We start from the raw sequence: 22,111 nt of genomic DNA, 5'->3' as shown, positions 1-22,111 counted from the left end.
GTATGACCGTATCTCGGTTATATTTCTTTTACGCTTGAATATACAAAAATGTTGAGGCCACTCGTTTAAATTATTCATAACTTAATAAATAAGCCTCGATCGATATTTTTGCATATCATAACTCTATGCTTGTTTCAGCCTCTGGAATCGCATCCCACAAAGGTGTCGAATATATTAACGCGTTGCACATTCAAAATATTTCCTCGCTGGTGACTAATACTTTGAAAAAAAAAAACAATTTATCTGTAACATTTTTTACCAAAAAGTTAAAAAAAAAAAGAAAATGAAAATACTCGTTTATAATTATCCATTTTAAAAATTTATTTTCATTATATCCATATCGTCGATTGACGCTGCAATGAAAAATCAGACACGTAATAATTCAAGTAAAAGATAGTAAAAACAAACAGACAATATTAAGTGGGCGTAAGTTTCAGTTTTGACATTTTAAAATACAGAATCCTTTTTTCGAACCACTTCGAAATAGCCAATAAATCCAAACATCGATAAATTTCGCAAACGAATCGAAGTCATCGAGTTCGATACACAATTTTGTCCGCAGATAATCGTAGTAGGCCGCTTAAGATTAAAATCCATCCTCGATGGAAATCACGGTGGAAAACGTGGCGGAAAAGCTGCAAGAGATGGCAGTGGGCCGATAAGAGTAGAAGTGTGTATGTGGGCTTGTCGATAATATGGGGGTTGATTGAAAAGTCGACACTTGAAAAACTCGATCGCTCGAATAATATGGCTTCTGTGCTTTTGTAACGCTTCATCGTTGAATTTATTCTCTTTTATTTCAAATTTTTTTTAACGCGAGTTCGGAAAATTTTATGTATTTGTTATTCGATTATTTTGTTGAGTATTTTTTTGTTTTTAGAAATTAAACGGTTTCGATGTTATATTTGAGAAGTTAGAAAAATAATATTAGAGAGAGTTTGAAGGAGGGATGAATGGAATTTTAGTGCAGAAATGTAAAAAAGGAAAGTAGTAATAATAATTGATCAATAATAATTTTGTCTTCTAAATTGTTTCAACACAAGTAATAGGATAATTATTATTGTAAGATTCAAGTAATTTGTCAATGTTTATTAAACCATTCGCATGTACAAATTTTATTAACACTTATCAACATTTCGAATAATAATTTTTATTGCAACAATACGTATTGTTTTTTCAACATTATGAAAAATTTCAAAACAATAACGTACATTTGCTATTTTTTCGTCCTCTGACATTTGAAATTTCTGCCATTTCCCAAGTTCAAAAGTCTAGTATTATAAAGTAATAAATTTTCAATTGTGATCGTGACATTTTCCCTTTCGGCATTTTTCAAATGTTCGGCAATAATTCTGCACCAACCAATATCGCTCATTTTTCCTCTTTTTTCTTCCTTCCTCCTTTCTCCTTTTCTTTTTTCATTTTATTTCGCTTCCACGTGACTTCAAAGAGATCATAAATGATCGAACCTCGTCCACTCCCACGCAGATTACGTCGAAATTATGAAACCACGTTTCGAGATGTCTTGTCATTAAAATAGCAGCAGACGATAAACAATAATGGTTTGCGGTTGAGAATTATTTTTACATCGATCATTTTTCTTTTCCTTTTCTCTCTCTCTCTCTCTCTCTCTATTTCCTTTAACTCATTTTATTAATTTTTTGGAATTATATTTTTAAAATTTAGAATTAAAATTTTCCATAAATCCACGAGTTTCCTAGATTCTAAACAAAACATAATATAATTAGAAAATGATTGTAAAAATTTAACGGTATCACACATAATTTTATTAATTTATATTTAACTGATACTATTATCGTATAGCTTGATATATTTAATCGTGATATTTACAACTGGCACGACTGCGCCTGTCATATACGCGTTTCTATCAGAATTAGCAAAGATGCACGTGACATTATTTATGGATTGGAAACTATAGCTGATAAATTATATCAAATTACGGGAAATCGTATATTTCGCCGTCATCGGCCGTGTCGTCAAGCGATTAAGATACAATTCCACGAGTCGTTCTATTTCAAATGGGTGGTTTGCTTTGTTTCGTCTTATTCAGTTCCGTTGGTCGAGAAATGTAAAAAGGGCGGAAAAATCTTTGGGAAAAATCAAAATCCAAGAATATTCAATGATGGTTTTTATTGAAGTCTTTTATCGTAGGAAATGATTGTTATAATTTTGCAAATGATGAATTTATACCATTTATATTAACAATGTTATCTCTTATAATGGGATACTTTGAATTTATAATATATTTCAATTATATTGTTGTTCAAATATTGGAGTATTATTATTATTATTATTATTATTAAGTTAATATGAATATAGTATCATTCAAAACTTCTTTTATAATTTACATTTGGAAGTGAATCACTTCTAGCATCCAATTATAAAATTGGAGGATCTTATGTTACTTTTATTAATAATAATAAGTCAATAAATTATTGACAAATAGCAATTAAATCTGGGACAACTCCAAATTTGAAAAATTGAACATATTATTATTCAATAATTAGTGATTATTATAATATAAAAATGTATATTTTCTCAATAATTATTCTTTTTGTAATATTAAGTCAAGGTAATAATTTTTTAAGCAGGTTTTTAATCAAATGAATCTCTCGTTTAATGATGAATTTAAAAATTTCAATTATATAAAAAGTTGTAATATTTTATTACAATGTCATATTAAATATGATATGATTCTCATTAAGCAATTTGTGTCATGAATATCAGAAGTTGTGTTATGAATATCAGAAGACATCGAGTAGGATATAATATAATCTTCCCAGTGTACACCTTGTTTGTTCTTGAGTTCGTTTCTTATCTATCGCTTAACGATAAATCGTCATGCGTTATTTAGTTTGATCAATCGTATGCCGAACATGTCGTACGTATCTCCATCGATTTCTCAAAGAAATAAGAGCGATCGATACAATAAAGAAGATCAAGCAGATTCGAAAAACGATGAATCCGGTTTCGTGAATTTAAAACATTCATTTTGTACTTAATTTGCATCAATTAGCCAGCTGATATTCATTTCATTGATTGAAATGCAAATTGTTAATTAATGTAACGAAATTCTAAATAACTAACTTGTAGAAGATTTGAAAGATAATTTCTAGTCAAATAATTATCTCAAGACGTATTTACATGATGACAATGAATGTTATATTTAAAAATATTATCAAAAATCAAGTTAAAATATAAGATAAGTATATCTTTCATTTTTTTTTTAGATTTTTCGTATATTAATTTTAACTGATTAGTGTGTTATGTATCTTTTGTATTTTTCATTCAATGCATTGAAATTTATATATTTTTTTTTTTAATAAGTTATTTTTTTATATTGAATCATCAATTCATCGTTATATCTTAAAATCAATTGAAACCACTTCTATAATGGATAAACCATTGAATCATTTCAATCATTGAAATGGTATCTTTCGATTGCTATATGTAATAAGATGATGCAATGTCGGATCTATTGCAAATCAGAAAAATTACATATATCTTAAGTATTTTATGTATTGGCAAATCTTAGTGATATTTGTGAGTCGAATCTTTCGATTGTTTTATTGTTTGGAAGATAATTTAATAGTATAAATTTTGCAATTTTGTAAATTGTAAGATAATGCATTTTTTCCTTCCTAAAGAAAATCATAAAATCATCATTTTTTAATTTTTTATAACTGTTTACTTTCTATAAAAATTTACAAATAATATATATTATTCTGAATATTTAAATATCATATTTCGAAGTTTCGCTTTAAAATTTTACACTTAAATTTCTCTAATATAAAAAAATGTTTAACATTTTGATTTAAGCAAATACCAGGAAAACAGCTCATTTAAATATTCAAGTCTCTCTTGGATGATGCAAATTTCCCAAATAATTTCCCATATACGAGTGACGTTAAGCATTTTACAATCGGTCTCATTTCTCTCGACTCTATTTCAGTCAAGTTCACTTCATCTGCTATTATAAATTAAAGCGAGTGAAAGCGATTTCATAACGTGTTCACGTTGTTCACGCTCGCATGTTGCTTCAAACGATCGCTATTCTATGGAATGACGTCACGAAGGAATGCAGAGCTCTGATTGGTCGACTGACGACGAAGTGAAGCGTCACGGTCGAAGTGGTAGGGAAAGAGCGCGCGCGACGGGCAGTGAAAGAGGGGCGACTGCGTGAGGAGGGCAAAGCTGTCTCGGCGCTGTGCTATTTTCATCACCGCGCTACTGCTGGCCCAGATTCGATGCGACCGTCACAACGTGAACGTGATATTCGATTTATCCGTGAGTTCGGTGGGCCTTTCGGCTCTTACATCGTCTACGACCGTCCGTAAAATCTGAAAAGAATTCGACTTCGACGTGCTGCTTGACCACGCGCCAACTCAGTGTGCGCGCGCCAATCTCGAAATCTCGAGACGCGAGCTGAGTGGTTGTTATACATCGTGAAGTTGGTGGAAGTTCGTCGAACATCGTTAACTCGTCCGTCTATCCTTTTTCTTCTCTCTTCCCCCTTCTTTCTCTTTCCTATACGTGGACTCGTCGAGAGAGAGCGTGTTTTTATGACCTGCTACAGAATCTTCGCGAAGTGAAATCGTGTATAACACACAGTGTTCGCTACGGAGTGTGTGTAAGATGTGACTTCACTGTGCGACGTGCAACTTCACGTCCCCATTGTAATATCATATTTCGTCTTTTACTTGGTGTATGCACCAGGGAACCAGGACTTGAATACACCTGCTTACCGTGGCGAGGTTGGTTTGGATCGTCAAATGACCTCAAGGTACGTTTTCTCATGGCTACACTTTCTTTGCTATCTTAAACGCGTCACGTGGTAGACATTTTCACTCGATTATATTCGATGGCTCCATTCACGCCTCGCGACAGGCAAACAGGTCGCACGAATTCCTTGGCATTATAAACTCTCATTAGCGTAAGCATTTGGCAAGCACAATTATTAAGTGACCTGTGTAAATGAAAATGTATTACAACATAGAATCCATTCGTCGATTTTTCCTCTTTCTAATGTTCTATATCTAATGAATATTTATATGTATAGGTAAATATAATTTACTGCAATTTTCATAGTTTTATTTCAAATCATGTTTTATATTAAAATAACTTCAAGTTAGTATTTAAACAGTTGTTCGTGAATCTTATTAATCTCATTCGGTAAGTATTTGATCAGTTTTCGAACGCATGCTTGAAATTTTTTTTCTTTCGAAAATTAATATTCATATTAAATATAATTTATTATTAATAGTATTAAGTCAAATTATATGAATTGCTAAAAATATATTTATATTCGTTTCGTTTATTTTATTGCTAGGTAAAATAAAAACATTTGACGCTCGTGTCGGAAATGACCCAGTCAGAGATTAAACACTTGACGAGACATAATTATGGCTGTTTCGACTTTGTTTTGTGGTGCTTTTTCCCACATCAGATGACACGTTAACACACATTTTTTTTTCTTTTCGCTCTGACTCGTTCGTTGCGAATACTCCACAAAAAAAGAACCAAGTTGCACGGATAGAGCGCGTTGCTTGTACAATTTCTCCCGCCCTTTTCAACATCTAGTTTTTTTTTTTTCTCTAGACAAGTCCCGACATATTTTCTCTTGTGTATACCACAGCAGTGCAAAAGTTTTTATTGTTAGTCTTCTTTACTAACAACAAAAATATTCTATTTCCTTAAATGAATATAAAAATATATATTTAATGACATATAAATATATTTATTAATTTGAAATCAATATTTTATATAATTGTGATTCTATTTTTACTAAACTTATTTTGTATTTTTGCTATTTCAAACATTTGATTTATGTTTTCATATCTTATTTTAAATCATTCCATAATTGTTTCATTTAACTTAAAGTACAATAATTCTAAACAATAAATCAAAAATGAATAATAATGAAAAGATTATCTTCAAATTAGTTTCTATACACATAACAATGTGTAATAATCATTTCTAAAAATATGATGTTATCATAAAAATTACTATTATAAATGATCTAAAAATTTTTTTCAATATTGTACGTGTACTATCATTGTCGCTGCATGCGTGATCGACCGATTTTTCTTTCAGTAAAATATTTTTTACATTTTTAGTAAATCGACACGTGAAAGTATACGTGCTTACCACTTAGTATTTTTTTTATTTATCAAGCGAGGTTACGAATTAGTCCAATATTGGAACATAATCGTTCCGAAATTTCTATTTTTATTGGTGCAACTTCTCTTCAAGTACATTGAACTTGTGCATGACTCGACATGCCACTTAACAAGTATGATTGTTAATATAACATATAAAATGTTTCAAATATTAGCATAAAATTTAATTCTAAAATCTTAAATATGTATAGATATATTAAATTTTATTTTGTATGATTTATTATTTTTTTCGTTCTCTTTCAAAATAAGTTTAAAAACTAAATTAATTAAAAATATGTATTGATATTTAGATAATATTTATTTTTTTTTCTTTTATTTTAGATTCATTATGATTTTCTTTTAGGTAAGAAAAAAATAAGTTTTTACTGAGAAAGAATATAAAAAGAAGGAAACTGAACTAATACTGTTAATGAGTATATATATATAATATATAAATTTTTTATTATATTGTTGAGATTAAGAATTGTAGTACATTGTACAAGGAAATTATGTAGCAGTTGACGTAATAGTAATTCAATGCAGGTGACATAAGGTCACTTCTGATATCAATCCAAGCAAAGGAAGTGGCCTTGAATGCTCAATATCTTTGACCTTCATTAAAATAGAATTTATATCAAGAGACATGTGATCAATAGTAAAACTGTTTTATTTTTATCAATATTAAAATGTAATACATTATTAATATAACGCAATAATACTAATAATTAATATAGTAATCAAACAAAAATTAAAAAATCAAAATTTCTTGTTACTTCGTCGCATTTGCTATTAATAATTTGAAGGATATGGTAAAACTTTGAGTCACGTTTTTGTACGAATTTTGAGGGAATGTTTTTTAAAATGAATTTCGCGAATTTCAAGAAGGTTAATAAGAATTTGGATCGCGTTCCATTGCAGCTTGAGTAAAATGTTTTCGAAATGGGTCAATGTTTTTCTAAATGTTTTGAAGTTTGTACGACTTGTAACATGTTTGGTACAAAGTTTTGACGACTGGGTGCCAGATGAACGTGAAAAGTAAACGTTTCCTGTTATCGAGCTTGTTTTACCGATCAAATTACGTGTTTATTTATTCGTTTATGTTAAAAGCAAACCATACGATTTAGATTGTCTTACGCAATATTCGGAATTTATTCTTTTTTTTTTTTGCATTAAATATTAAAATATGCTCATGTCGTAAGACAATTATAATTATATTTTTTTTCTATATAAACTTGTGTTTTCATCGGATAAATTTATAAGGAATATCGATTCCAAATTTTAATTTTTGCTTTTCTTTCTTTTTTTTTTCTTTTATAATATTGAGAAAGTTCTATAAAATTTGATAAATGAATTTCAAAATTAATTAAAATAATAATAAAAATTAATAATAAAAAATAGTTACAATCGTTATGATTTACACTATAATATAATAATGATAATGATTATAATTCGATTATAGAAAGAATACTTAATAAATTTATACATTTAATATTTTAGTTTTAACAAATATCGAGAAAAAAAAAGACGATTAGAGAATCAAGTCAAGAAAAGTTAAAAATATAAGAGAATATTTTTCTCTTTGAAAAATTCAATTTCAAAGCAAAAGATGCATTTATATTATTTAGATTATGTTACTATAGGAATGATATCAGAAAAAAATTAAATATTACACAATTAAATTTTTTTCTCAATCACATTCATATGTGAATTTCGTTCAAACAAGAGATACGTGATTTACTACAATCATATGATTCATTCTGCATGTATTTATGGATGAAAAATTATCTTGTCATGACTTTTTCATAATGTTAAATATAATAAAACAATTGGCCAACATTCATGTCAATATTATGCGAAATCACGACACTTCTTTAATTTAAAATCAAATAAATATTTCCATTAAAATTTTTAAAATGCTTTATTTTCATCTTAATTTCGTTTAACTATTTTAACTATTAATTTTTTTATGAATTGAATTTCGTAATGATTCTCCATTACACAAACTCAAATTGCTTATAGATAAAAAGTATTTATGCATATCCAAGAGATGAAACAAATTTCCATTTCATTTCTCTGTCATGTTCTTTGGTCATTTTCCAATCTATAAATAAGATTCATAACTTTATAAATATTAGCAATTTTTATATTCGTTTCAGCTTCAAAGATATTTCCACTAATATATTAATATCCTTTACAACTACCATTTTATTAACATTATCACTGTTAATACACAATCTTATTTTTTATCTTTCATCTTTTCACACTTTTATTCGTTCAAATATTATCAAAAATTTCACAAATCTTAATTTATTTAATAAAAGAAAAAAGAAAAACGAATATCAAAGAATAATAATGACTATTTTATAGATTTTAGACACAATACGAAACAGGATGATGCATTTACATAATTTTTAATTATATCTGCATATTAAAGACTCTTTGTTCAAAGTTGGATTTATTGGTATATAATACATCTAATGACAGAGACAACCTTGAAGAAAGATCGAGAATGCATCCGATTACGTGGAAATGTAATTGATTGGAGAATTGTGCCACTGGCGACTTTAAAATTTGTCATGTGGATCTCCAGAAACGTCTGGCTGCCATTTATTTCCCGGATAATTTAATTAACGATTAATTAAATCCTTTTGCGACTGAAATCTCGGCGTTGAACGTCTAGTTGTAAACAGATTTGAGAATCGAACGATAATACGTGTGAATTGGCACGTTCAATTTCTACGTAATACGTAATGCGTGGTTTCGTCAGAACAGAAGTAAATTATTGGTCAATTAACGAATGGAAATCAGTTTCTTGATATTTATGCTTGAAGATGGATCATAGGTTTAAATTAAGATTTTGAATTTTATTATGCAGTTTATGGATATTGAATTTGAGTAATAATGAAATGTTTGAAATATTTAGGATATTATATCGAGATTGCTATGCTCCTCGAATTCTCTTATCTCCTATTTTAAATTTGTTTTGAAGAAGAGGAAAATGAGGAAAATTTACGAGAAATCATTGATATTAAATATTTTATTATTAAATAAAATTAAACTTGAAATATTTATGATTAGGAGGATACAATTAGATTGAAAATGATAAATTATTATTGATTGCAAGAATATAAAAAAAAGTATAAAAAGGATAGATATAAATAAAGAAATAAATTAATGGATACGAAGCTTTATTTCTTATAGTAATAATTTAAGATAATTGCGATTTTTAACTGTTAATGGAATTTCATTATTTCATTAGTTATTAATTTATCTTCATATGATTAATAATAAATGACAATTAATAATCGCATAACTTAATTAAATTCTAGCAATTCTATTAACAGTATTCTGGTGACCTAGTCAATAATAATCAAACTTAGTGATCTACTAGTCATTCTTAGCATAACTATTGGCGAAGAGAAAGTAGTTGAAAATAGTTCAAATAAAAAAGTAATGAGAGAAACCATCGCAACGAATATTATTGCTGTATAAAAGAAAAATTACATTCTTCTTTATGTTTTTAACATTTACGATCATTTTCAATATTATATCTTATATATATTATACAATTAATTGCATTAATAGCTTTGTTAATTTTCATATTAATTTTTCAGAAACACATTTTACTTCAAGCATGATTTCAGATAAACATAACTTAAAATAGTAGTAAAATTTATTTAATTTAAATATTATTTTTGTTGTTATATATTTCTTGCACTTTTAGATTTTTGCACATTTAGATTTTTCATAAATGCATAAATATGCATTAAATAATTTATTAATAAAAAATTACAGACAAATGTTTGTGACTGTAAAATATAATTTGAGAATGAATGATGATTAATAATATTGTGTGTGATATAATTCAAAATCGAAGGCACACACAAAAAGCAATATGACAAGTATGATATTGCTTTGCTTCTTTTTTTTATTGTTTCTCATAGAAATACGTCATAGATAGTCGTTAGATAGTTGCTATATTAAGAAATATAGAGATAGCTTTTATCATAGTTGGCCACCAATAATAAATCTAGTAGAATATAGCAATTTTCTTTCATTCTACAAATATATTTTCTTTTTTTAATTCATCGTTATACTTAGATTTCTGATATGTATATTTTATGACTGATCATTTATATTCCATTAAATTATTTCAAAAATTAAATCCTGCATAAAATATTCAATACAAACTGATAGCTCTACTTCAAACTTTACTTAAAGAAGAGAATATAAAATATAAGAAGAAATAAAAATAAAAACTTAAAATGAAACATTGAAATGGAAAAATCTCGATAGTAACACACGAATATCGCGTGATATTGGAACTTCATAAGTCGTCGTGAAAATATTGCCACTAGATCGATCGTTTCAGATTTCTCGAGTTATCACAAACTGGTTCACGCCGTTTCTTCTTCGCTTCCGGTATCCTCTGATGACATAATTTCTCGACAGAATCGCAGAAACAACTCTAATTGACCATTGAATATCGATTGAAATTCATTTTTTTTCTTTTTTTGTTTTTTAAACGAAACTTCTTATCGTCGAGCTTCTTTGTGTAAACTTCCTTTGAATTGTGAAATTTAATTCGATTTAAATTGAATCGATTACATCGATTATTTAAACAATTATTTAGACAATAATGAAATATTAATCGATAGATATGATAAAATTAATATAACTCGAGTAGATAAATTTATATTTAGCATTTCTATTTTTTTCCCCCATCACGATTGGTGAAACTAGACTTTATTTTTCGTTAAATTTGGAAGAACTGGCAAATATTTCTCATTAGTAAGAAATAATTATACAAGTTTTTAATTTTTTCCTTTCTATCTTAATGAATATTATTCTTTCGTTCAAAAGAGGTAATAAAGGTCAATGCAAATCTGCGTTCAATTTCACTTTAAAAGTGAAATAGGCACGATAAAAAAGAATAGAAAAGAAGAGACACAACAAGTATACTTTTTATATATATCAATAAGTGGAAAAGACAACAAATTTTCGACAGTCTTGGTATTATTTATACGTATCGATGAATTTTAAAACATGTGATTTTCGAATAAACATATTCCAAATGTCAGGATCATGTGTGCCATTCAGAATATACACGTTTTCCAAGAAAACGATTCTTTGGCCAACATTGTTAACAGAGAAATCTGATGATCGATTTCCACTGAAATATAGAATTCCTGGAAAATTGAATTGGTGAAGTTTCGCAAACATGTAACACATTGTGGCAATCCTTTTTTTTTCAAGAAAATTATTCTTCTTGTGAAAATCATTTTCTTAAAATCTGTTTGTTATATGTAATAACGTGAAAGATGAATCTTTTTTTTAATTGATTAAAACAATTGATTTTAGATTTCCCAAATTAATTAAATATTTTTTCCTAGCATAACTCTGAATGAGAACTCCAAAAGTTCCAAAAGAAAAAAATTTCATTTTAGATTTTTAAAGGTTTTGAAGATATTTGGAAAGTTGGAGATTTGCCAAAGTTAGATGGCTTGATGAATACATTGTGTGAATAAGGTGTGATTCACGTGTGCAACAAGTTTGCAGAGGTAAAAGGTACGAGAACTTCATATATGCATAGAAAGTTTCAATTTCAATCATTGAATCTCGTATTAAATTCGAAGAATGGAGTTCGTATCATTTCTTTTTTTATATTTTTATTTATCATAAATGAATTTCAATTTTTAGAATTATACGAAATTATTGTCAAGATAATTAATAAATTATTTTATTTAATCAAATAATCGGGGAAAAAATTTCTGAATTAATTCTATTAATAATAATATTCATTGCATGAATGAATCAATTTTACAAGCAGATATTTTATGAGTAAGAAATATTTCTGGAATAAAGGTAATGTACTTTTATCGGAAAAGTGACTCATCTCTGATAGATTTATTCCATAAAACGTAATTCCATTTCGTGGAAGCACATCAAACTTTTGCATCAAACGTTTCTGATAATAATAATAATAAAATTGAACAACATAATTGATAAGAGTGATAATATCATGTGATAATATGATTCATTTATTTTATTTCATTTTTTTTTATTTTTTTTTAAAAATTAAGTTTCTATATCTTTATAAACTTTATTTTATTTACTTAATATTCTTTTATTATATTATCTTGTTAATAATTTATTAAACAATTCTTATTATTTATTTACTTCTGTGGCAAATATTTAATTATACCGAATTTTGATATGCATTTTTCTAAATTTTTATTGTAAATAATAGAAATATATAGATCATTTTTCATCTTAAATTTTTTATTTCTCATTTTACAAAATTTCACAAAACTTTAATATTTCATCCATAATGAAATCCAGTACATGTCTCTTCTGTATCGAGAAAAAGATACAGAAAATTCGAGGTCTGGATTTTATCTTTCTCATTTTATCTGCACAATCGTAAAAATGAAATTAAACATTCAAATCAATGTTTTCAGTCAGCGTTGCGATAATTCATAACTTTTCTAAAATTTTAATGAAACACTTTTTTCTTACCTATCACGTGAATAAATAGATGAAAAAAGTCATTAATATTAATGGAGAATATTTGAGAACGTGAAATTATTTCTATTTAAAAAAAAAATGAAAATACATGAAATATTCTTTCTTGTAGATAAATCTTGATAATTAAAGATACATCTAATTTGTAAAGGCTTTAAATTCTTTAACTCCATTAATAATTTAAAATATTTCCTAACAGGATTGAATATTGAATATTCAGAGAAATATTAGAAAAATGTTAACATTTCCAGAGTTTCGAAAATCAAACAAAAATTATCGTAAGTTTGAAAATTCGAGAATTAAGAATTTTTTGAATGAATTAATTACGAGATTTTATTTTAATTTTCACACAATCGAGGAAAGTTCAACACACTATCATATCGATATTGGAATAGCTTCGTTCTCCCATTGAAAATTTCCTTTCCATAATAGGTTATTGCTATTTTCTTCCTTCGGTTGGTCGATAAACTCTCCACCGATAGATGATACACGCAATGACTCTTGACCCGCGATTTCTCTTGTCTCGCGTTTATTGTTACACGTTCCTCCATGAAATTCTCTTGTTGCACCGGCTGGTGTATCGCGATAATTAACAATGAATTTCCTTGTTTAACGTACGATCGAACGCTGACTACAACGATGACTTTCTCGAATCGAGAGACGAAGCAAAATTCTGGAAAGTCGTTCCGATTTTCTTATCTCGTTGCAACAGGAAGTTCGAATCGAAGATCAGAAGAACGGTTTTCTCTTCGATTTTAAATTAACAGCTGCTTGTCTTCGCTTGTAAAGGAGACGTACTATTCTTTCTTAAATTTATATTACTTTTGTAATATCTACAAAATTTCAGAGTATTAGTAGTTATATTTATAACATTGTTCATCGATGGCTTTCAAATTTAAAGAGAGGAGATTTATTGCAAATAAATAAAGCAACAAATGTGCTTTCTCTCCAACCACATTAAGTGAAATTAACAAAGTTTCGGTGCATATTTCGTATTTTTAAAATATAATTCTATGCAAAATAGAATTTTTTAGAATTCTCTATTTTATCATAAAAGATTTCCAGGCAAAATTCAAAACATGAAAATTTCATTCTGTCAAAGAGATTTCCTGTCGATAAAAATATTATTTCATTTCTAATATATTATATTTTATATAAAAACAAATTTAAATTTTTACTCAAATATTTTCATGAATCATTATAATTATCTCTCATCATTAATAAATTTACCATTTATTATTTGAAAATTATTACAAATCAATTAATTAAATAAGGAGAAATAAAAATATAATTTTCAAAAACATCCTATTTTAGTCTTATAATAAATGTTCGTACAGTAGTGAATCAACAGGTGGATTAATGTCAAAGTCTTAAATGTTTTGGTATGCAATGTCCCAAAGATTAATTCAAACAGTGAAACAATAGGAATGAAAGGAAATTGCTACTGAACGATTTGATTATTATTTGGTCATCCATTCATCCAGTTCTTTCATGTATCTTGATCTGGTGAATGGTACTGGGATACAAAGGCACGGAAGAATATGTATAGAGACTTGGATTGCCTTTGAAAATCATCTATACTCTATATCAATATGTGAATTCGTAATAAAATAGATCATTGTCCAATGTCTCGTGAATTAATTTCACTTTAGAATAGAAATAGATGTAGTTGAATAATTTTACAATTGTTCTTTCGTTAAATAATTTTAAATCTGATTTTGAATTGAATAAAAACTTAATCAAAGTTCGAAATATATTTATTTTTATATATTTATTTTCTTCAAAGAATGGGAAAAGAAATGGAAAAATTATTTTCCTTTTTTAAGAAAACTTTTTTGAAGAAAAGAATTCTATTTCACATTTTCAAAAGAATTATATTCTTTTCATCTTGTGATTTTGTTTTAAAAATAAATCACAATTGTTATAATGGAAATTTTTATTCTTTGCACTGCCATTCAAAAATCTTTAGCTATAAAAAATATTCAATTTTTGATAAAATATTTTTTTTATCAGTTTCTATATTTCATCTCTATTAATATATTACAAATTTAGTAGATTTTCCATTACAACATAATTATAATAATGTTTCATTGATTCCTGGAATAGACATTATACTCTTGAAACATCTTGGATTCGTATAGCAAGTGAATGCGGTGTACACTTTTAAATTGCAATAAATTGTATTATTTTATTAACATGAATCAGTTGTTTAACGATGTCCTTGTGTCGACAATTACACGAATTATCTTATGACACAACAACGAGAACATTTTTCTCTTAGTTTGTAGCGTGGGTTTCGAGCTCTTTGCCAAATTGCTCTATTGCCAATTTGGGGATCCACAAGGCTGATCTTTCTTTTCTCTTAGAAAATTGAAATTATTAAAAGCGAGTTTAATTAATCCGTACTATTCTTATCGAAAATATTCACAAGAGTTTATATATTCACAAAATTTACATAAAAGATTATTATTTGAATTTCTGTAATTTCTCTTCCTCAAAATGCATTGATTTTCATATTATCATAATCAATAGCCAATCTTCATATATTCCTTCCAAATTAAATTACGTTATCAATTTTCACACACACATACAAATGAAAGTTAGAATAATCATTCCATTCTGAATTTATATATTTTTAAAACAGTAAAATTTAAAATTTTCATATTAAAACTTGAATTATATATAAATAATGTTACAAGTGGAGAGTCAATTAAGAAAATGAATGAGAAAGACAGAAATGTCTTTGTGAAAGAAATTTCAGAATGAGACGAAGTAAGGGGAGGAAAAGTTGACGGCTTAAAAGCGAAACTTAAATGGTAAACAGCCGGTCGGAATACTCCTATATTTAAAGTTGGCTGGTCAAGCTTAAAATATCTTTCACAGCGAAAACGCTGACAGGGAGATTAAGTGCACCGCTTACTGACAGCTTAAGCATGGAAACGGTAAATAAAATTCTATTTGCCATCCCATCATTGAATTCGGCTCGAATTTATGCATTTGTCTTGCGCTTAGCCAACGAGTTTAGTTACGAAGCACGTACAAACAAGGCTCAACCAAGTATGAAGTGGCTTGTTTCCAAACTGTGTTACGTGGAAAATTTCTATGTGAATTTTTTCCTGAATGAAAACTTGTGGAGGTGATTTTCTTATTTATTTCTTCCCGCCTCTTGTTTGAGGATATCGACGATATCGAGGTTCATCATACATTTTTATTCGTTTGAATGTAAAGAATTAATGTAAGTACTTAATATTTTAAGTTAAATACTTGCATTATTTAAATTATTCGTTCAAATAAATAATTGTTTCGATACAGTGGTAATAATTATATTTTTTTCAAAATTCATATTTTATTTGAAGAATTAACCTTTAAATGAATGAGTGAATAAAAAATAAAAATGCTCCTTTTTTGGCACGTATTTATTGTTTCTTAAAATCATTAGATCGAATTATTTGACTTTTAATTAAACAGTATTAAATTCTTTAATATCTTCTACATAAATTATATTAATTTCCTGAACAAATTGTTTTAAATAATATAATTTGCGGTAGAAATAATAATTCAATTTAACAACGAGGCCTCATTTTAATATTTTACTTTCGATAATATTGAACATGATCATGATGCATATTAATAAATATCCACGTGCCGATTGTTTGAAATAATTTTAACGCAATACAATTTTCAGATGCACGAGAACAAACAACGACCACGTTGAAAATTACTCGATTATTTACACAATTAAAAGCCAAGCATTCGTGGGGAAGAAAAAAAAAATAAATCAATTGCAATCCAATGATCGAATTTCTATAATAACGTGGGCCAGAATTCGTTTGTTTCGCGTGATTTGCCAACAGAATCTTGGTGAAATGCAAATAATTGTTTATTGCGCGGGAAACAGAGTGGTAGATGGGATGGGCAAGTCTCATTTGTGTTTAACAAATAATTTAATGGAATAATAGCGAATAACAATATCACGAGAATTGTAAAAATTAATCTTTAAATTAAATATTAACCCTTTAATTTATTAACTCATTAAATTTTTAGAAACGTGGATAATGAAAACGAAATATAAAAGAATCTTGAACAAAGTTCGATTTTGAAATAGATTTTTGTTTTAATCATAACCAGAAGGAACAAAAATTAATCCATCGTTCAAACATCATCGAAAATAAGACGTTCTCTTTGCAAGTTGGGCGATAAAAACTTACTGATAGAAACAACGAGAATAAAAAAAAAAGGAGAAGAAGGAGAGAGATAGAGAAAGAGAGAGAGAGAAAAATCAATCGTGACGAAACTTCTATCGCAACTATATTTAGCCTTAATAATTTTATCAATGGCATGGAAAAAGAGATTTGGTTATCGGCCTATTGGCTGGTAATGAAATTTATTTCTCGAACTACGTCGTTCAAAGGCCGATCAGCCGATTTTCCATCCTTGCCGATCGTTAAAATTCTCTGGCAATACTTAACGACACCGACCAATCTTCCCCGTTTTGCGTCACTCTTGGCGCCTTCAGGGGCTGAACCAATGGCGCCATCATCCATGATACGGTTTGGATCGAGATTGCATACCCGCATCAAGGTCACATCTTCCTCCACCATTCGTGACTTATTGCTGGTTAATCCTTTCGTGCACGTTTTCGTGTATTGTCTTTCTGCGAGCTGATGACAGATCAACGATGCAAAATGATTTGAGATATTGAAAAAAAAGAAAAGAAAATTTCATTTGAAGAAATTACCAATCGAGTCATTTTTATGCAAAAATTCTTACAGTGGAATATTTTATCTATTTAATAATGTGTATATTAAATAACTAAATTGTTTGTATGCCTTCGTCCACTGCAAGAATATTTAATTATTACTTTTTTCAGGGTGTTAATATTGTTAATGCACTTTGTTGTATGTCACGCGTGTTTATATATTTGATATATGATAATGTCAAATATAAAAGTGTACTACTACGATATAATTATTATAAATTATGATATTCATAAAAAGAAAAAATATTTTTTATAAAACATTATGTAATGTAATGTAATCATTATATAATGGTTTCTTACAAAGAGGTTAGTTTTCAAATAATTTCACTTTTATGAAAAATTCTTCTGAAATTTATAACCATTTGGTATATTCATGCATCCCATGTTACATTAGAGAAAAATGGAACGATGAAATTAATTTGAACGACCATTAATGTCTTTTGTACGAATGACGTGAGTTTTCGAGGAACTCGTAATTTTTTTTTTTTTTTCGTGTCCCACAAGAGAGTGATGAGTAATAGTTCGAGCAATTCGGGGTCGAAGACACCAAGACGTATATAAAGTGTGATTCTGTGCGTGAAATATTCGTTGGCATTTCTGAAAGTTTAACGAACCGATTCCTCGAATAATTAATTGTCGAATGAGCAACAACTTAGAAATTTAAATATGTTATTAGTAAATTATGAATTTTTATGCAAAAATGAAAATTTGCTTTTTAGTCCACGAATAGTAATTTTTTTTTGTATATTTTTATCTCTACTTATCTGCATTTATCTTTGGATCTCTCGTCTTTTATCTGAATGTATAAACGCAGATTTGCTAACTTTAACAAAGAAATCAATAGTCAGATATTCAAGGATCGGTATTCAAATGAAAGATAAATTTATTTAGCACGTATGAATTCAGTCGATCTTAAAAGTGATTAAAATCGAGACTTGGATATTTGAATAATTAACTGATCTTTACTCTTTAATGTTATTTTAAATTCCTAGGAAATTGGAAGTTAATTATTCTTTATGAAATGATCTATAAAAATAATCACAGCAAATAAAGTAAAAAAATTATTTTACTCGAGAATGAAAATATTTACTAAATATGTAATTATTTTAAATAATATTATCATAGAAAATAAAGAGTATAATAGGATTTTAAATATAAAAAGATTTCATTTGAATAAACACTGATCCTGTATTTTTCTTACTTAGGCGTTATAAAAATAATTTTGGAAATAAAAAATTTCGCATAGAAAAATTAGGTCACGTTTGCTTGTTATAAGACTTAAATATAGATATGCAAAAGCTGAAAAAACTCATAAGATAATAACATATATTGCACGCAAACAAAAATCTAAATTCCATAAACACGATAAATCCATCAATTCAACCTGTGATGCATCAAGTCGCCTATAAAATCAACTTGCAATAACAATTCTCGTTAAATAGTTTCCATTTGCAAACGTTACATAACTAGTGGCTTAATGCGTACAGTTTTCTTATCAATTACCAATAAAAAGATGTGTATAATTTACGATAGGAAAATTGCACAAGTTCCAACCGTGGCTAGGAAAAAACATTTCAAGTAGTTCGTGATTCCTAGCCGAGATGAAATTTTGATTAATTAGCTTACTTTTCGAGTTGGAGATGCCAACGCATAAAAAATAGCAAATTGATTATATTGATCTTTGTAGGAATTCGAATATTTTAATTATTAATCGTTATTAAATCATAATAATCGTTGTCAATTATAATATAATTGGAATTTTTTTTAATATTTTTCATCTTCTATGGAAAATTGACTCAAAGATGATATAAGGATATAAGGAAACCGAATATTTGTAAATTTTTTATTTTTCTATATTAAGTCTGAATTTGTAAAAAATGATTTCTAAGGTTTAAATAGATATTATCGTTTATTTTTTCTATAATATATTCTATTGTTGTCTTTGCTTGTAATGCAATCTGCATTTAAAATTGTATTTTTGTGGTTTTATATATTTTCTTTCGAAACAACTTTCTTGACGTTCGGCTTTTTTTACAGCTGTGGTTATAACTTGATAACTTTTCATTTGCCCTTTAAAAAAAGGGAAAAATCCCAAGAGACAATACAGCCTACTAGGTTCTTCTGTTTATTGCCAATTCAAACTCCTTGTACACCATCCAAACTTTAACAAACTGTGATTAAATCAGGTGGAATATTTGATGGAAAAGTCTTTTTTGTATTATTATTCTTTATTTAATAAAATTTAATTCATTTAATACGTAACAATAATTTATAAAATATGGAAAAAGATTTACACTTATCTGGTAATATGTAATGTAATTTGATATATTATATATATTTTTTTGTTCATTTTATCAAATTCTCTTCCATAGATCAGTTTATCCGTTTTCAATTATTAATACACAAGCTCGATACACAACCCATTACGATGTATCAAATATTAAACATCGGTCACAATAATGAATTAAAACATATATCGGTAATTAAATGAGAATAATTAATCAAGCGAATAATCGAATATTTGCAGAGTAAAATAATAAGTAAAAATTTTAATTATATTATTATTTTAATTATTAAATTAAATTCTAATTATATTATTCGTTGTGGCAATAATTTTTAAGAATTATAATAATATTATAAAATCGTTTATTATCTTTAAAGAGGATATCCCATTGTAAGTAAATATTTGAAGAGTTCCTTTCTTGCATTTCTTAAAAATGTAATTTATTAATTCAAAGCTTATAAGATATGGAAGATAGTTCAAATGTAATTATCTCGAAACCTTATCTTTTAAATTAGCTTTTTAATAATAGTCTTTCAATTTGATAAAATTGATTCAATTGTTCCAATATAATTTCTTTCTTATTATTTATTTGATTCAAAACAATCGAATAACAAAAATCAAATAATTAAATTTCGAAATATCTCCATATTATATTTTTAATCACTAATTTTTTCATTTGGTTAATACAATCATACTCTTCCTAATTACGAATCCTTTCAATTTTTCAATAATCTTATAAATTCTTTACAATTATATAAATATAAATTTTTTACAATTTGTATTACCAATTTTTTACAATAATATTTTTCAACATTTTTTTATTTTAATCATATCTCTTTAAAAGTATTCATGAATATTATAATTAAAATCTCGATCAAGCATTTTAACTGATACCATTTGAAACAATAACGGATTCGTAACCAATAACGGATTAAAAAAAGGTTTATCCAATCGATTGACTCACATTTTTTTCAATTAAAAGAATCTTGATTGTATATCTAATCTGACTGTATATCTAAGCATGGAATAGGATGTAACATTATCGCAGGAAAACAACGTGTAAATTCAATGAAGCACGCAGAGTGGATACAGGTGTTCCCTATTTGATAAAGATAAATCAAACGCGGCACGTGGTCGAATTATGTATTGTAATTGGTTCGTGTATGTGCGCCACGAGCGCATAAATTAAATGAAAATCTTCTGCGAAGTACGTTCGTCTTTTCACGCTTCTATTTTTCATCGAGCCACCCTTCGTGGAAGTACATTCTTTTCCTTTTTTTTCTGCCCCTCCGTTTATCAACTCGGTCGTGATCCGATAAAAATCGATGGGCGATAAGAACTTCCGTTTTTTGAACGAGAGCAAAGCGGATTTTATGTACGTATCGCGATTAATATTTATCATGAAGTTGATCTTCGAATTTTCCAGATGTGGTTATTTGAACAGTGTTTTCTAAACCGATATATCGTGAAGATTTTATTGAAATTTTTGCTTATTATGAAAATAATTAATCGATGTTTGTAAATAATGTTCATTTAACGAACACTTGTTGAAGGTTTTTTATTAATTTTAAAAAAGTTTTTAATTTCTTGAATATTATATTTTGTAAAATGGATAAATTACACTATTTTTCGAAATGATATTTTCACAAATAATAATTTCATTATCGAATTCGAAATCTTTCGTGGATTTCAGTTTTGATATTAAAGTATTATTGAGAATAGAATAGATAGGAGGATCGATTTATATATGAATATTTTTTATTCCTAATGTTCTAAAATGGCAGATTTATAAGATATAATTATAATAAAAAATTTTAAAAACTATTCCTTTTTACGTTTCAATCTTATTCAAATTTTTAATATTATCTTTTTTAATTCATATATTATGATAATAATTTAAACATTGCACGCGCATACATTATATATTTGATTTAAAAATATATGTATATTAGTTTTTTAATAAACATTTTTATTTATACTTTATCTATTCGATAAATATAGCTTTTTAGTCACCATCGTTAATTTACGACGCTAACATATATCATGTATAATAGATACAGATATTTTAAATCAACGAGTAGTATCAGATATTCACAAGCATAGTATAGACAAATATAAATTAATCTCATTCATGCAATAGAAATTGATGTAAGAATCGCTGCCTTTTCATTATCAATTGAGAAAGTTAAAGGAACTGAGGTCAATTGAATAATCAACATAAAGGGTTCGCAATATAGATTTAACCTTGAAACATCATATTGCAAAGTGTGGAGTCGCGTTGATGGTTGGTCGTGTACCGGCTGCCAATTATTCTGGTTATTCCGGTACGTCGATCCGAGCGCTCTCACTTTTTCCTATCCGTCA

At 27.4% G+C, this 22,111-nt stretch overlaps 1 protein-coding gene across 18 annotated transcripts in view; it reads left to right on the top strand.

Moving 5' to 3' along the window:
• The window catches only part of LOC107998865 (solute carrier organic anion transporter family member 3A1), a 113,390-nt gene that overhangs the window by 88,668 nt on the left and 2,611 nt on the right, over window positions 1-22,111 (top strand). For 4 of the 18 annotated variants that reach the window (XM_062080799.1, XM_062080811.1, XM_062080810.1 and 1 more), the window contains one exon: window positions 3,974-4,804. The exons of the other annotated variants lie outside the window; for them this stretch is intronic. The gene's annotated coding sequence lies outside the window, so the exon portion shown is untranslated. The remainder of the gene's footprint in view (window positions 1-3,973; window positions 4,805-22,111) is intronic. 18 annotated transcript variants of the gene reach the window in all.

This window comes from Apis cerana, linkage group LG10, assembly GCF_029169275.1.
Source record: "Apis cerana isolate GH-2021 linkage group LG10, AcerK_1.0, whole genome shotgun sequence".
Lineage (NCBI taxonomy): Eukaryota > Metazoa > Arthropoda > Insecta > Hymenoptera > Apidae > Apis > Apis cerana.
Note: the sequence above shows the minus strand (reverse complement) of the source record. Positions and strands in the feature narration are given on the sequence as shown.